The sequence below is a fragment of the Neomonachus schauinslandi genome, chromosome 14 (assembly GCF_002201575.2).
Source record: "Neomonachus schauinslandi chromosome 14, ASM220157v2, whole genome shotgun sequence".
Classification (NCBI taxonomy): Eukaryota; Metazoa; Chordata; class Mammalia; order Carnivora; family Phocidae; genus Neomonachus; species Neomonachus schauinslandi.
Genome location: NC_058416.1, coordinates 67,725,699 through 67,732,403, shown reverse-complemented (window position 1 = coordinate 67,732,403; position 6,705 = coordinate 67,725,699). Strand labels below are relative to the sequence as shown.

Below are 6,705 nucleotides of genomic sequence, written 5' to 3'. Positions count from 1 at the left end.
CGAGTTGGGCTCCGCACTCACTGCAGAGTCTGCTTGAGATTCTCCCTCTCTCTCTCTCTGCCCCTCCCACTCCTGCTCTTTCTTTTTCCCTCTCTAAAATAATAAATGAATAAATAAATAAATAAATGAGAGGGGGCAAGACTTGAATAGGTACTTAATAAAACAGGATGGTATTCAAGTGGCCAATGATCATATGAAAAAAATATTTTCCAGGTCATTACTCATCAGGGAAATGTAGATGAAAACAACAATGTCGTACCTCTACAACTTCAAGAGAATGGCACTAATGGAAAGGACTGACAGTACCAAGTATTGTATCTGCAGCACTGGAATTCTCAATACTGTTGGTGGAAATGTAAATTATGTCAATCACTCTGACAAAGTGTTTGACAAAATCTGCACTAAAAGCTAAATCAGTGTAGTTCTGGAATTTCTCATTAGTATACATATATTCTAGAGAAATGACTACATATGTCTGCCAAAAGACATGCACCAACTCATGGCAGCTTTATTCCAAATAGCAAAAGAATCAGCCTCAAAGTCCATCAGGAGTAAAATGGACATATACAACTCTACCATATTCATTCAATGGGATTCTACCCAGCAATGAAAAAGAACATGCTATGCTTGCATACAGCAAGAATGCATGCATCCCACTTATTTAAAGAAAAACAAAGACAAAAATCTGTTGTCATTCCCATTTACTTAAAGCTTAAAAACAGGGGAAAAAATGAATCTTTGGTAGTAGAGGTCAAAATAGTGGTTACTTTGCAGAGAGAGGTTGACTGGGAAGGAGCATAAGGAAGCCTTCTATGCTACTTCTTGACAGTAGGGACCTAAAGAATTGTCACTGTAAAACCTGACTATCACTGACTACTATCATCCACAGGCATGATGTACAGATGGCCTAGCCTCAATTCTGACTTTCAGTATCCCTGGAGGTGGGCAGAACATAATTTGAGCTATAATGCTAGCTGTGGTAACATCTGGAATAGCTGGAGTTCATGGCAGTCCTCTTTTTAGATTTTACAGGTGACAGCTAGAAGTGAGCGTTGCTCACAAGAATGGATGCAGCACCTCTTGAACTTGGTTGAACTGAAGTTTGTTTCAGGAGGCAACCCTTCCAATTGTTTTGGCATTTTAAAAGCTCGATGATTCTTGGTTTGATGCTCTGTTTTCTCCTTTGAAGTCAAAAACCGCAGTCGGCATTTGGAACACTGAAAGACTCTTGTTTTGGTGGCTCCAACAATGATTCATGTAGAGTATGACAGCTCTGAAAATGTTGAGACAGAATGGACAAAGCAAATTCTTAGTGTTTTCATGGCATGTTCTGGAACGTGTTTCCACATTAGCAAAGGCTGACAATCTGTAATTGCAAATCTGGCACACATAGGGCATCAGGCTTATGATTGTCCTTCATGTGCTATAAGAGAACCTGATCTGTTTTGAATGACAATCCGCAAACTTTACAGACAGCGGAGGGCTTCTGGGTGGTGTGTACACTTTCAGTGTGACATTGCAACTGGAAGGGAGTGGGAAATCGGGGGTGGCGGTGCTGGCAGGTGGTGTGGCTTTCCCAGCTGTCGCCCTTCTGCTTCTCAAGTTCAAAATGGCTCCTCACATGGCTCATAAACTTGACATTCTTTAGAACTTCCAAACAGCTGAGGCATTTAAAGGTTGTGTGAGTCTTCTGTTTTGGCTGCCTGTCTCCTTTATGCTGCCCATAGTAAAAGTCATGAAGTAACATGATCAGATTTTCTTTCTTAGGATCAACAGTCTAATTTTGACTTGCTAGACTAAAAAGTCTGGTTTTTCCAGGCTTTTCAAACTATTTTTTTTGTGTGTGTCTAGATCCGTAAGATTGAAATATGTCCTATCATTTACATAAGCCCAAGAAAATAATGCTCCATTCTGAACATGGCTTAATGAAGATGGGACACGTTTTGAGGTTGTGCTCATGCTCACTGTAGGAGAGAAATGGCCACAGCTGAGGAATGTCCTCCTGGGATTCCATCACTGAGTTTAGGTCTTCTGGGATTTCCACTGTTTATATTGGAAGCGGGAAGTTGCTTTGAATTGCAAGGACTTCTCCTTGCCTCCTACAAAAAGTATAACTCCAATTAGACAGTGAGATAGGGAGAGAGCAAATCTGAGGGACTGTGAGGCATGACTTGTGGTAAGCTCATTTTAGAATCAGGTTTAGATGAAGGCTCAAAAATAATAGGATGATCTATTACTCTCCATGCAGATTGGGGTGGCCACTATTAGGGACCATGGGTCATGTGGTTTGTGGGCTGCAATGCACAAGCAGGATCTTGACTTCAGTAGCCTTTCTTTCTTTTGGAATATCATTCCAGGGTCACTCTGTTCAAAATGTTTGAAATGACTGGTTTGGAATTTGAAATTGCTCTGATAAAGAGAATTTCTGCATCTTCATTTACATGTTCCACTCCTACTAAAATCAGCTCAACATCTTCATTTTCCCTGTTCCTGTGTTTGGATTCTATGTTCTTCTCTGGTGGTTCTGGCACTTGTTTGTCCTCACATGACAAGGAAAGACCTGCCATTTTACAACTGCTTTTTGCCTGAAGAGGTCCCTTCAACTTCCAGTGCTTTCTTTTTGTAAATTACTATCTGAATAAAACCAATAGTATTTACTCCAAAAACCAAAATCATTGCCTATTTAATCCTCTCCTGAAATGCTGAGATGACTATTAGCATCCTTATTTTACACCTGAGAAAACAGGCTCCGAGTATTTAGGTGACAAGATAGTCCTAGAGTTACCTCTCCAGCCCCCCAGGTCTCCAGCAATTGCAAGCTCAACATGCCCTCTTGCAGGGCCATGACTAGGGTGAGGCAAGTGAGGGATTGGGGCACAATATTTAAGGGCAAGAGTTAAAGAGGCACAGGTTCAGCATCTCAGAGCACCTGCCTCCTGCATTTTAGCACCCTAGGCATCACGCTAGCCTCCCCCTACTCCCAGGTGTACCCTCTGGGATATTTAAGACCTCTAGCCAATCTTACCAAAACTTAGACCCTGGGGCGCCTGGGTGGCTCAGTTGGTTAAGCGACTGCCTTCGGCTCAGGTCATGATCCTGGAGTCCCGGGATCGAGTCCCACGTCGGGCTCCCTGCGCCGCAGGGGGTCTGCTTCTCCCTCTGACCCTCCCCTCTCTCATGCTCTCTCTCTCTCATTCTCTCTCTCAAATAAATAAATAAATAAAATCTTTAAAAAAAAAAAAAACTTAGACCCTAAAAAAAGTCTTGCTCCTCCTGCCGTGTTCCTTTTCTGAGTAAACACTCCTAGTCACTCAGTTCACAAACTTTGGAGACATCCTTTGCCAATCTTTCCCCCATACCCCACAGCCAATCAATTAGCAAACCGTGCCTGCTCTGTTTTCCAAAGATATCCAGGACCTGACCACTCTCTTCTACCCCTACTGCCCCCTCCCTGATCCAAGACACCACATTCTCTCCCTGGATCATGACTACAGGCATCTTATTCTCTCCCTGGATCATGTTTGAAGATACCATGTTCTGTCCCTGGATCATTGCAGAAGTTTCCAACCTCATACCTCTTTTGTCATATCTCCCCATAGCATCCCCAGTGCTCCTGTTAAAATATGTAAAAGAGCTGGCAGGCAGTCTTTTGCTTATAGAACTCCAATGGCTTCCCAACTCACTCAGAAGAAAGGTCAATGAACACAAAATGTCAAAAAGAGCCCTAGGCCTTTGGCCCATACCCACCAGTCCTTGTCTTTTCTGCCTCTGCTTCCCTCCACTGCACCTACTCCATGAGTCTCAAGGCACCACACCCCATACTTCCTCAAGACTTTTGTGGCTCGCCCTGCCTTGAATGCTCAGATATCCCCATCCTGGCTCCTGGCCTCCTTCAGGTCCTACAGCTTCTCAGCAAGGCTTCCCTAACCATGCTATCAAAAATCACCACCTCCCCCAACTCACATCCCTACTCACCCCCAACGCTATTTCTCAACTTAGTACTTATCACCTGCCTAACACCCAATACAGTTGACCCTGAACAACATGGGTTGGAACTGCACAGGTCCACTTATATGCAAATTTTTTCAATAAATACGGCAGAGTGCTGTAAATATATTTTCTCTTGCGATTTTCTTTTTTTTTTTTTTTAAGATTTTATTTTTAAGTAATCTACACACCCAACGTAGGGCTTAAACTCACAACCCCGAGTTCAAGAATCACATGCTCTACTGACTCAGCCAGGTGCCCCTCCTTATGATTTTCTTAATAATATTTTCTTTTTGCTAACTTACTATGTTATGAGAATACAATATACAATACATGAAAATACAAAATATCTGTGAGTTGACTGTTTATACTATCAGTAAGGCATCCAGTCAACAGTAGGCTAATAGTAGTTAGATTTGGGGGGAGTCAAAAGTTTACACAGATTTTCTACTGTGCAGGAAGTTGGTGCTCCTAACCCTTTCCATGCTGGTCAAGGGTCAACTCTATATAAATGTATCTTGCTTTTGTTTTCTATCTCCACCCAGTAGGTGGAGGGAGGAAAGGGACTTGTGGTTCCTTTACTGCTGTATCCTAAGTTCCAGACATCCTAGATGTCTAGCATACTGTCAATGCTAAATATTTGCTACACAAATAATTAGTAGCTGTTATCAATATGATCACTTACGTGTACAATAGGCCCAAACCCACTAATTCCAGGCTCTCCAAGCATTTAGTGAAATCCAAATCCAAATGATTTAACATTATCATGCAAGGAAAACATTCCAGCCAGTTGTAGGGCTGTGTATGTGTAGTTGTAACAAAAGTTTTCTGAAACAATACCTTCCCTGTAATGGATATGCAACCTTCTATGCTATTAACAAATTTTATCGATGCTAAGGAATAGTTAGTGTTTCCATTTTCCCATTTCTGAAATAAGACTGCGTCTCATCGGTGACATTTAATAGTTTGTTTGGCAGCATATATTCTTTGTATTATAGGGTGATAGGAGAAATAATGTTGTGTCTTACAGTTGATGGCATCTTAGATTCAATGAAAAATTCTAATTTTTTTCCATAAGCTTATTGCGGCCCATGAAATTTATTTTGCAATTCACTAATAGGATGCTAGCTGCATTTTTGCAAATGGTTTAAGCCAGGGATTGGCCCACCTCCTGTTTTTGCATAGCCAGTGAGCTAAAATGGCTCATTTTTAAGGTTTTTTTTTTTTACTTTATATATATATATTTTACTTTATATACATTGTATGTTTTATATATATATATCATGTCATATATATATATATATATATATATATTACACTTATTATGTACATACTACATTTTTTTTTTAAATTTGGGTTGGGAAGACCCAGAGGAATATTTTGTGACATGTGAAAATTATGACATTCAAATTTCAGTGTCCACAAATAAAGTTTTATTGGGACACATCCGTGATCACTGGTTTAAGGCTACTGTCGGTGGCTGTTTCGGCACTACTATGGCAGAGTCCAGCTCTGCAACAGAGCCTGCATGTCTCCTAATGCCTATAATATTTAATATGTTACAGAAAAAGTTTGTCCACCCATGGTTTAAGAGAAGCAAAGTGGAAGATACTTATTAGTATCTTATTAGTTCACCAGTCCCAGGAGTGTTCCAGATGATTCAGTGGGCCTCCATATTTCCCACTCTGGGCCGCAAGGGAGGCAAAAGCTGGACCATCCTTGTTTCTGCTTTCCTGAGAAATTTCCCTAGCATTCAGCTGCACCAAGTCGTGCTCCAGTGGAGCTCTGACCTTGCTCTCCAAATGCCTTTCTGAGTGAGGTCTGATCAGGAGATCCCACCCCTTTTATAAGACCATTAAAATCCAATCTATAATATCCAAATGCGGCTCCAGTCAGGTTTCCGAACATCCTGTTTGGATTTTCGGCTGTTGACCAGAGTGATTGCCAAAACCTTCGATGCAAATCGCCCACACCCTTTCTGATGGCTGAGTAATACTCCATTGTATATATGGACCACATCTTCTTTATGCATTCATCTGTTGAAGGGCATCTCGGCTCTTTCCACAGTTTGGCTATTGCGGACATTGCTGCTATGAACATTGGGGTGCATATGGCCCTTCTTTTCACTACATCTGTGTCTTTGGGGTAAATACCCAGGAGTGCAATTGCTGGGTCATAGGGTAGCTCTATTTTTAAATTTTTGAGGAACCTCCACACTGTTTTCCAAAGTGGCTGTACCAACTTGCATTCCCACCAACAGTGTAAGAGGGTTCCCCTTTCTCCACAACCTCTCCAACATTTGTTGTTTCTTTCCCTGTCCATTTTGGCCATTCTACCTGGTGTAAGGTGGTATCTCAGTGTGGTTTTGATTTGGATTTCCCTGATGGCTAATGATGATGAACATTTTTTCATGTGTCTTAGCCATTTGTATGTCTTCTTCAGAGAAGTGTCTGTTCATCTCTTCTGCCCACTTTTTGACTTGATTATTTGTTTTTTGGATGTTGAGTTTGAGAAGTTCTTTATAGATTTTGGATACCAGCCCTTTATCTGTAGTGTCATTTGCAAATATCTTCTCCCATTCTGTGGGTTGCCTCTTTGTTTTGTTGACTGTTTCCTTTGCTGTGCAGAAGCTTTTTATCTTGATGAAGTCCCAAAAGTTCATTTTTGCTTTTGTTTCACTAGCTTTTGGAGATGTCTCTTGAAAAGTTGCTGTGGCCG

At 41.3% G+C, this 6,705-nt stretch overlaps 1 pseudogene; it reads right to left on the bottom strand.

Annotated features, from left to right (window-relative positions):
- Nucleotides 1-970: 970 nt before the first annotated feature.
- On the bottom strand, nucleotides 971-2,567 carry LOC110591631 (annotated as a pseudogene).
- Nucleotides 2,568-6,705: the final 4,138 nt, after the last annotated feature.